Source organism: Arachis hypogaea, chromosome 17 (genome assembly GCF_003086295.3).
Source record: "Arachis hypogaea cultivar Tifrunner chromosome 17, arahy.Tifrunner.gnm2.J5K5, whole genome shotgun sequence".
NCBI lineage: Eukaryota > Viridiplantae > Streptophyta > Magnoliopsida > Fabales > Fabaceae > Arachis > Arachis hypogaea.
The window spans coordinates 49,802,733-49,813,274 of record NC_092052.1 but is presented as its reverse complement, the minus strand read 5'-3'; the positions used below and the strand labels follow the sequence as shown (position 1 = coordinate 49,813,274).

The 10,542-nt window shown below is 39.4% G+C and overlaps 1 non-coding gene across 1 annotated transcript; it reads right to left on the bottom strand.

The window, feature by feature from the left end:
- Nucleotides 1–2,161: 2,161 nt before the first annotated feature.
- Nucleotides 2,162–2,269, bottom strand: LOC112768453 (small nucleolar RNA R71). The gene has a single exon (XR_003185879.1). It is a non-coding gene; the product is annotated as a small nucleolar RNA R71 (small nucleolar RNA).
- Nucleotides 2,270–10,542: the final 8,273 nt, after the last annotated feature.

The window sequence follows — 10,542 nt, the reverse complement described above, 5'->3', positions numbered from 1 at the left end:
GTATACATGGGAGGTATCAATATCTGCTGAAGCTTGGCTGGCCATTAGCCATGTCTAGTGTTTTGGACCGGAGCTTTCACTGAAAGCTTGGCTGGCTAGTAAGCCATGTCTAATTCCTGGACTAGAGTTTTAGACTAACATTGCAAGATTCCTGGAATTCTTATTAAAAATTTTGAAATCCTTATTTTTCCTTTTCCAATTAATTTTCAAAAATCCAAAATAATTATAAAATCATAAAATCAAAAATATTTTCGTGTTGCTTGTTTGAGTCTTGAGTCAATTTTTAAGTTTGGTGTCAATTGCATGTTTAAAAATTTGTGCATTTTTCGAAAACTCATGCATGTGTTCTTCATGATCTTCAAGTTGTTCTTGACAAGTCTTCTTGTTTGATCTTCATATTTTCTTGTTTCGTGTCTTTTCTTGTTTTTCATATGCATTTTCAATTTGTTAGTGTCTAAATATTAAAAATCTCTAAGTTTGGTGTCTTGCATATTTTTCTTTTCTTAAAAATTTTCAAAAATAAGTTCTTGGTGTTCATCTTGACATTCAAAGTGTTCTTGGTGTTCATCTTGAAATTCAAAGTGTTCTTGCATGCATTAGTTGTTTTGATTCATAATTTTTATGTTTTGTTTCAATTTAGTGTTTTTCTCTTTCTTCATAAAAAATTCAAAAAATCAAAAAAATATCTTTCCCTTTTTCACTCATAAATTTTCGAAAATTCGAGTTGACTTTTTCAAAACTTTTTAAAATTTAGTTGTTTCATAAGAGTCAAATCAAATTTTCAATTTAAAAATTCTATCTTTTTCAAATCTTTTTCAAAAATCAAATCTTTTTTAATTTTTCCTTCATATTTTCGAAAACTTTATGATTGATTTTCAAAATCTTTTTCTTATTTCTAATTCATATTTTCGAAATTAATGCTAACAATTAATGTGATTGATTCAAAATTTTTAAGTTTGTTACTTGCCTAGTAAGAAAGGTTCAATCTTTAAACTCTAGAATCATACCTTTTTAGTTTCTTGTTAGTCAAGTAATCAACTTTAATTTTCAAAATCAAATCTTTTTAAATTTCTTTTTCAAATCTTTTTCAAAATAAATTTCAATCACATCTTTTTCAAAATCAATTTCAAAATCTTTTCTAACTTTTTATCTTTTCAAAATTGATTTTCAAATCTTTTTCAACTAACCACTTAACTTTTTGATTGATTTTAAAAGTTTACTATTTCAATCATATCTTTTTCAAAACTATCTAACTAATTCTTTCTTTAATTTTCGAAAATCACCTTCATCTTTTTCAAAATTCCTTTTTAAATTAACTAATTATTTTAAATTAAATTTAATTTGATTTAATTTTTTCTTTCTTAATTTTCGAATTTTTTATTTTAATTCTAATTTAAAAACAAAAATACTTTTATTTTATTCTATGTAATTTTCGAAAATTCTTCTCCCTCACCTCCTTCTATTTATTTATTCATTTACTAACACTCCTCTTCATCCAAGAATTCGAACCTATTCCTCACCCTTGTGTTTGAATTCTCCTTTTTCTATTCATATTTTCTTCTATTCACATAAAGGAATCTCTATACTGTGACATAGAGGATTCCATATTTTCTGTTCTCTTCTTTTTCATATGAGCAAGAATAAGGACAAGAACATTCTTGTTGAAGCTGATCCTGAACCTGAAAGAACTCTAAAGAGGAAGCTAAGGGAAGCTAAAGCACAACTCTCTGGAGAAAATCTGACAGAAATTTTCGAAAAAGAAGGAAGCATGGCCGAAAATAATAACAATGCAAGGAAGATGCTTGGTGACTTTACTGCACCTAATTCCAATTTACATGGAAGAAGCATCTCAATCCCTGCCATTAGAGCAAACAATTTTGAGCTGAAACCTCAACTAGTTTCTCTGATGCAACAGAATTGCAAGTTTTATGGACTTCCATCCGAAGATCCCTTTCAGTTTTTAACTGAATTCTTGCAGATCTGTGATACTGTTAAGACCAATGGGGTTGATCCTGAGGTCTACAGGCTTATGCTTTTCCCATTTGCTGTAAGAGACAAAGCTAGAATATGGTTGGACTCTCAACCTAAAGACAGCCTGAACTCTTGGGATAAGCTGGTCACGGCTTTCTTAGCCAACTTCTTTCCTCCTCAAAAGCTTAGCAAGCTTAGAGTGGATGTTCAAACCTTCAAACAAAAAGAAGGTGAATCCCTCTATGAAGCTTGGGAGAGATACAAGGAACTGACCAAAAAGTGTCCTTCTGACATGCTTTAAGAATGGACCAACCTGGATATATTCTATGATGGTCTGTCTGAATTATCTAAAATGTCATTGGAGCATTCTGCAGGTGGATCCATTCACCTAAAGAAAACACCTACAGAAGCTTAGGAACTCATTGACATGGTTGCAAATAACTAGTTCATGTATACTTCTGAAAGGAATCCTGTGAATAATGGGACGCCTCAAAAGAAGGGAGTTCTTGAAATTGATATTCTGAATGCCATATTGGCTCAGCAAGTCAATATGATTTCTCAGAGTCTGAATGGATTGAAGGAATCATCCAACAGTACTAAAGAGGCATCTTCTGAAGAAGAAGCTTATGATCCTGAGAACCCTGCAATAGCCGAGGTGAATTACATGGGTGAACCCTATGGAAACACTTATAATCCCTCATGGAGAAATCATCCAAATTTCTCATGGAAGGATCAACAAAAGCCTCAACAAGGCTTTAATAATGGTGGAAGAAACAAGTTTAGCAATAGCAAGCCTTTTCCATCATCCACTCAACAACAGACAGAGAATTTTGAGCAGAATCCATCTAGCTTAGCAAATATAGTCTCTGATCTATCTAAGGCCACTGTAAGTTTCATGAATGAAACAAGGTCCTCCATTAGGAATTTGGAGGCACAAGTGGGCCAGCTGAGTAAAAGAGTCACCGAAACTCCTCCTAGTACTCTCCCAAGCAATACAGAAGAAAATCCAAAGAGAGAGTGCAAGGCCATTGATTTAACCATCATGGCCGAACCTACAAGGGAGGGGGAGGACGTGAATCCTAGTGAGGAAGACCTCCTGGGACGTCCAGTGACCAATAAGGAGTTTTCCTTTGAGAAACCAAAGGAATCTGAGGCTCAATTAGAGACCATAGAGATTCCATTGAACCTCCTTCTGCCCTTCATGAGCTCTAATGAGTATTCTTCCTCTGAAGAGGATGAAGAAATTACTGAAGAGCAAGTTGCTAAGGACCTTGGTGCAATCATGAAGCTGAATGCCAAATTATTTGGTAATGAGACTTGGGAAGATGAACCTCCCTTGCTCACCAATGAACTAAATGCATTGGATAGGAAGAAATTACCTCAAAAGAAACAGGATCCTGGCAAATTCTTAATACCCCGTACCATAGGCACCATGACCTTTGAGAAGGCTTGGTGTGACCTGGGGTCAGGAATAAACTTAATGCCACTCTCTGTAATGGAGAAACTTGGGATCTTTGAGGTGCAAGCTGCCCGAATCTCATTAGAGATGGCAGACAACTCAAGAAAACAGGCTTATGGACTAGTAGAGGACGTGTAGGTAAAGGTTGAAGGCCTTTACATCCCTGCTGATTTCATAATCCTAGACACTAGGAAGGAAGAGGATGAATCCATCATCCTTGGAAGACCTTTCCTAGCCATAGCAAGAGCTGTGATTGATGTGGACAGAGGAGAGTTGGTCCTTCAACTGAATGAGGACAACCTTGTGTTTAAGACTCAAGGATCTCCTTCTGTAACCATGGAGAGGAAGCATGAAAAGCTTCTCTCACTGCAGAGTCAACTAAAGCCCCCATAGTCAAACTCTAAGTTTGGTGTTGGGAGGCCACAACCAAGCTCTAAGTTTGGTGTTGAACCCCCACATTCAAACTCTAAGTTTGGTGTTGGGAGGTTCCAACCTTGCTCTGATTATCTGTGAGGCTCCATGAGAGCTCACTGTCAAGCTATTGACATTAAAGAAGCACTTGTTGGAAGGCAACTGGTGCACGAAATTGTGATGTCCAGGCTCGAACAATCCCTGGCAACGTGAGCAACTTGGTACGGGTAATCGTGATTATACTTTAATTATGTCAAATTCATAGCTCTTTCTTTCCCTGGCAATGGCGCCAAGAACATGGTGCCAATACCATAGTTCACAACTTCGATACAACTAACCAGCAAGTGCACTGGGTCGTCCAAGTAATACCTAACGTGAGTAAGGGTCAAATCTCACGGAGATTGTTGGTATGAAGCAAGCTATGGTCACCTTGCAAATCTCAGTTAGGCAGATATAATTTGATAATGGTGTTTTCGAATAATAAATAATAGAATAGGGATAGATGTACTTATGTAAATCATTGGTAGGAATTTCAGATAAGCGAATGGAGATGCTTTTCGTTCCTCTGAACCTCTGCTTTCCTGCTATCTTCATCCAATCAGTCTTACTCCTTTCCATGGCTGGCTTTATGCAAGGGCATCACCGTTGTCAGTGGCTACATCCCCTCCTCTCAGTGAAAAATATGCTCACATGCTCTGTCACAGCACGGCTAATCATTTGTCGGTTCTCGATCATGCTGGAATAGGATTCACCCTCCTTTTGCGTCTGTCACTAATGCCCAGCACTCACGAGTTTGAAGCTCGTCACAGTCATTCAATCATTGAATCCTACTCGGAATGCCACAGACAAGGTTTAGACTTTCCGGATTCTCTTGAATGCTGCCATCATTCTAGCTTACGCCATGAAGATTCTGGTTAGGAGATCTAAGAGATATTCATTCTAGCTTATTTCATGTAGAACGGAGGTATTTGTCAGGCACGTGTTCATAGGGGAGAATGGTGATGAGCGTCACACATAATCATCACCTTCATCACGTTCTTGGGTGCGAATGGATATCTTAGAAGCGAAATAAGATGAATTGAATAGAAAACATTAGTACTTTGCATTAATCTTTGAGTAACAGCAGAGCTCCACACCTTAATCTATGGAGTGTAGAAACTCTACCGTATGAAAATACATAAGTGAAGGTCCAGGCATGGCCGAGATGGCCAGCCCCCAAAACGTGATCACAGGATCAAAATACAATCCAGGATCCAGGATGTCTAATACAATAGTAAAAGGTCCTATTTATAATAAACTAGCTACTAGGGTTTACATGGGTAAGTAATTGATGCATAAATCCACTTCCTGGGCCCACTTGGTGTGTGTTTGGGCTGAGCTTGAGTGTTGCACGTGTAGAGGTCCTTCTTGGAGTTGAACGCCAGCTTTTGTGCCAGTTTGGGCGTTCAACTCTGGTTTTGGCTCCTTTTCTGGCGCTGGACGCCAGATTTGGGTAGAAAGCTGGCGTTGAACACCAGTTTACGTCGTCTATTCTTGGCCAAAGTATGGACTATTATATATTTCTGGAAAGCCCTGGATGTCTGCTTTCCAACTCAATTGGAAGCTCGCCATTTCGAGTTCTGTAGCTCCAGAAAATCCACTTTGAGTGCAGGGAGGTCAGAATCCAACAGCATCAGCAGTCCTTCTTCAACCTCTGAATCTGATTTTTGCTCAAGTCCCTCAATTTCAGCCAGAAAATACCTGAAATCACAGAAAAACACACAAACTCATAGTAAAGTCCAGAAATGTGAATTTAACATAAAAACTAATGAAAACATCCCTAAAAGTAACTAGATTCTACTAAAAACATACTAAAAACAATGCCAAATAGCGTATAAATTATCCGCTCATCACAACACCAAACTTAAATTGTTGCTTGTCCCCAAGCAACTGAAAATCAAATAGGATAAAAAGAAGAGAATATACTATAAATTCCAAACTATCAATGAAACATAGCTCCAACCAAATGAGCGGGACTTATAGCTTTTTGCCTCTTGAATAGTTTTGGCATCTCACTTTATCCATTGAGGTTCAGAATGATTGGTATCTATAGGAACTTAGAGTTCAGATAGTGTTATTGATTCTCCTAGTTCAGTATGATGATTCTTGAACACAGCTTCTTTATGAGTCTTGGCCGTGGCCCTAAGCACTTTGTTTTCCAGTATTACCACCGGATACATAAATGCCACAGACACATAATTGGGTGAACCTTTTCAGATTGTGACTCAGCTTTGCTAAAGTCCCCAATTAGAGGTGTCCAGGGTTCTTAAGCACACTCTTTTTTTTTTGCTTTAGACCTTGAATTTAACCGCTCAGTCTCAAGTTTTCACTTGACACCTTCACGCCACAAGCACATGGTTAGGGACAACTTGGTTTAGCCGCTTAGACCAGGATTTTATTCCTTTAGGCCCTCCTATCCACTGATGCTCAAAGCCTTGGGATCCTTTTTATTGCCCTTGCCTTTTGGTTTTAAGAGCTTTGGCTTTTTCTGCTTGCTTTTTCTTTTTTTTTCTATTTTTTTTTGCCTATTTTTTTTCTGCAAGCTTTGTTCTTTGCTGCTTTTTCTTGCTTCAAGAATCATTTTTATGATTTTTCAGATTATCAAATAACATGCCTCCTAGTCATCATTCTTTCAAGAGCCAACATATTTAACATTCTTAAGCAACAACTTCAAAAGACATATGCACTATTCAAGCATACATTCAAAAAACAAGAAGCATTGTCACCACATCAATATAATTAAGCTAAGTTCAAGGATAAATTCGAAACTCATGTACTTCTTGTTCTTTTGAATTAAAATATTTTTTTATTTAAGAGAGGTGATGGATTCATAGGACATTCATAACTTTAAGACATAATTACTACTACTAATGATCATGTAATGAAGACACAAACATAGATAAGCACATAACATAGAAAACGAAAAAACAGAAGAAAGAAGAACAAGGAATGAATCCACCTTAGTGATGGTGGCGTTTCCTTCTTGAGGAACCAATGATGTCCTTGAGCTCTTCTATGTCTCTTCCTTGTCTTTGTTGCTCCTCCCTCATTGCTTTTTGATCTTCTCTTATTTCATGAAGCATGATGGAGTGCTCTTGATGTTCCACCCTTAGTTGTCCCATATTGGAACTCAATTCTCCTAGGGAGGTGTTGATTTGCTCCCAATAGTTTTGTGGAGGAAAATGCATTTGAGGCATTTCCGGGATCTCATGGTGATGAGCTTCATACACCTCTTGAGCTCCATGAATGGGCTCTCTTGCTTGCTCCATCTTCTTCTTAGTGATGGGCTTGTCCTCTTTAATGAGGATATCTCCCTCTATGTCAATCCCAGCCGAATTGCATAGGTGGCAGATGAGGTGAGGAAAGGCTAACCTTGCCATAGTGGAGGACTTGTCAGCCACCTTGTAGAGTTCTTGAGGTATAATCTCATGAACTTCCACCTCTTCTCCAATCATGATGCTATGGATCATGATGGCCCGGTCTATTAGTAACTTCAGACCGGTTGCTAGTGGGAATGATTGAGCATTGAATGAACTCCAACCATCCTCTAGCTACAGGCTTGAGGTCCAATCTTCTTAGTTGAACCGGCTTGCCTTTGGAGTCAATCTTCCATTGAGCTCCTTCTACACATATGTCCATAAGGACTTGGTCCAACCTTTGATCAAAGTTGACTCTCCTTGTGTAGGGGCATGCGTTCTCTTCCATGTTTGGCAAGTTGAACGCCAACCTCACATTTTCTAGACTAAAATCTAAGTATTTCCCCCGAACCATTGTAACATAGTTCTTTGGATCCGGGTTCTTACTTTGATCATGGTTCTTGGTGATCCATGCATTGGCATAGAACTCTTGAACCATTAGGATGCCGACTTGTTGGATGGGATTTGTTAGAACTTCCCAACCTCTTCTTTGAATTTCATGTCGGATCTCCGGATACTCATTTCTTTTGAGTTTGAAAGGGACCTCGGGGATCACCTTCTTCTTGGCCACAACATCATAGAAGTGGTCTTGATGGGCTTTGGAGATGAACTTTTCTATCTCCCATGACTCGGAGGTTGAAGCTTTTATCTTCCCCTTCCCCTTTCTAGAGGATTCTCCGGTCTTAGGTGCCATCAATGGTAATGGAAAAACAAAAAGCTTATGCTTTTACCACACCAAACTTAGAATATTGCTCGCCCTCGAGCAATAAACAAAAGAATAGAAGAAGAAGAAGAAGAAATATGGAGAGGGAGAGGGAGATATGGTTTCGGCCAAGAGGAGTGTAGAGGGGTTTGTTGTGTGAATTTGATGAAGAATGGAGGTCTTTATATAGGGAAGTGAGGGGGGAAAGGTTTCGGCCATATGGGTGGGTTAGGGTGGGAAATTGGTTTTGAATTTTGAAGGTAGGTGGAGTTTATGAGGTAGGTTTATGGGGAAGAGTGGATGGATGTGAGTGGTGAAGAAGTGATGGAGAAGAGAGATTGAGGTGATTGGTGAAGGGTTTTTGGGGAAGAGTGTTTATGGGGTTGTGTGAAAGAGAGTGGTGAGAAGAAGTGAGTGGAGGTAGGTGGGGATCCTGTGGGGTCCACAGATCCTGAGTGGATCCTGTGGGGTCCACAGATCCTGAGGTGTTCAAGGATTTACATCCCTGCACCCATTAGGCATGTAAAAATGCCTTTGCACACAACTCTGGGCGTTCAGCGCCAGGTTGGTGCCCATTTTGGGCGTTCAACGCCCATTTGTGTGCCATTTCTGGCGTTGAACGCCAGAACCATGCCTGTTCTGGCGTTCAGCACCCAGAAGCTGCCCATTTTGGGCGTTCAGCGCCAGCACCATGCTCTGTTCTGGCGCTGAACGCCAGACAGATGCTCCTCCAGGGTGTGATTTTTCTTCTGCTGTTTTTTATTCCGTTTTCAATTTTTATATTTATTTTGTGACTCCACATGATCATGAACCTACAAAGACATATAACTAAGGAAAATATAGTTAGATAAATAAAAATTGGGTTGCCTCCCAACAAGCGCTTCTTTAATGTCAATAGCTTGACAGTGGGCTCTCATGGAGCCTCACAGATGTGCAGATCTTTGTTGAGACTCTCCAACACCAAACTTAGAGTTTGACTGTGGGGGCTCTGGTTGACTCTGCTTTGAGAGAAGCCTTTTCTGCTTCCTCTCCATGGTTGCAGAGGGAGATCCTTGAGTTTTAAACACAAGGGAGTTCTCATTCCATTGAAGGACTATTTCACCTATGTCAACATCAATCACAGCTCTTGCTGTGGCCAGGAAAGGTCTTCCTAGGATGATGGATTCATCCTCTTCCTTTCCAGTATCCAGGACTATGAAGTCAGCAGGGATGTAAAGGCCTTCAACCTTTACCAACACGTCCTCTACTTGTCCAGAAGCCTATTTTCTTGAATTATCTGCCATCTCTAATGAGATTCTAGCAGCTTGCACCCTATAGATTCCCAGTTTCTCTATTACAGAGAGGGGCATGAGGTTTATTCCTGAACCAAGGTCACATAGAGCCTTAAAGATCATGGTGCCTATGGTACAGGGTATTATGAACTTTCCAGGATCCTGTCTCTTCTGAGGCAATGTCAGTTGATCCAGATCACTTAGTTCATTGATGAACAAGGGAGGTTCAACTTCCCAAGTATCAATGCCAAATAATTTGGCATTTAGCTTCATGATTGCACCAAGAAACTTGGCAGTTTGCTCTTCAGTAACATCCTCATTCTCTTCAGAAGAGGAATACTCATCAGAGCTCATGAAGGGCATAAGGAGGCTTAATGGAATCTCTATGGTCCCTAGATGAGCCTCAGAGTCCTTTGGTTCCTCAGAGGGAAGCTCCTTATTGATCACTGGACGTCCCAGGAGGTCTTCCTCATTGGGATTCACGTCCTCTCCTCTCCTCATAGGTTCGGCCATGATGCTTATGTCAATGGCCTTACACTCTCCTTTTGGATTCTCTTCTATATTGCTAGGGAGAGTACTGGGAGGGATTTCAGTGATCCTTTTACTCAGCTGGCCCACTTGTGCTTCCAAATTTCTAATGGAAGACCTTGTTTCATTCATGAAACTCACAGTGGCCTTGGACAGATCAGAGACTAAGTTTGCCAAATTAGAAGTATTTTGTTCAGAGTTCTCTGTCTGTTGCTGAGTGGATGATGGAAAAGGTTTATTATTGTTAAACCTGTTTCTTCCACCATTATTAAAGCCTTGTTGAGGCTTTTGATCATTCCATGAGAAATTTGGATGATTTCTCCATGATGAGTTATAGGTGTTTCCATAAGGTTCACCTAAGTAATTCACCTCTGCTATTGCAGGGTTCTCAGGATCATAAGCTTCTTCTTCATAAGAAGCCTCTTGAGTACTATTGGATGCAGCTTGCATTCCATGTAGACTCTGAGAGATCATATTGACTTGCTGAGTTAATATTTTATTCTGAGCCAATATGGCATTCAGAGTATCAACTTCAAGAACTCCCTTCTTCAGAGGCATCCCATTGCTCACAGGATTCCTTTCAGAAGTGTACATGAACTGGTTATTAGCAACCATGTCAATGAGTTCTTGAGCTTCTGCAGGCGTTTTCTTTAGGTGAATGGATCCTCCTGCAGAAGTGTCCAGTGACATCTTTGATAGCTCAGATAAACCATCATAGAATATATCCAGGATGGTCCATTCTGA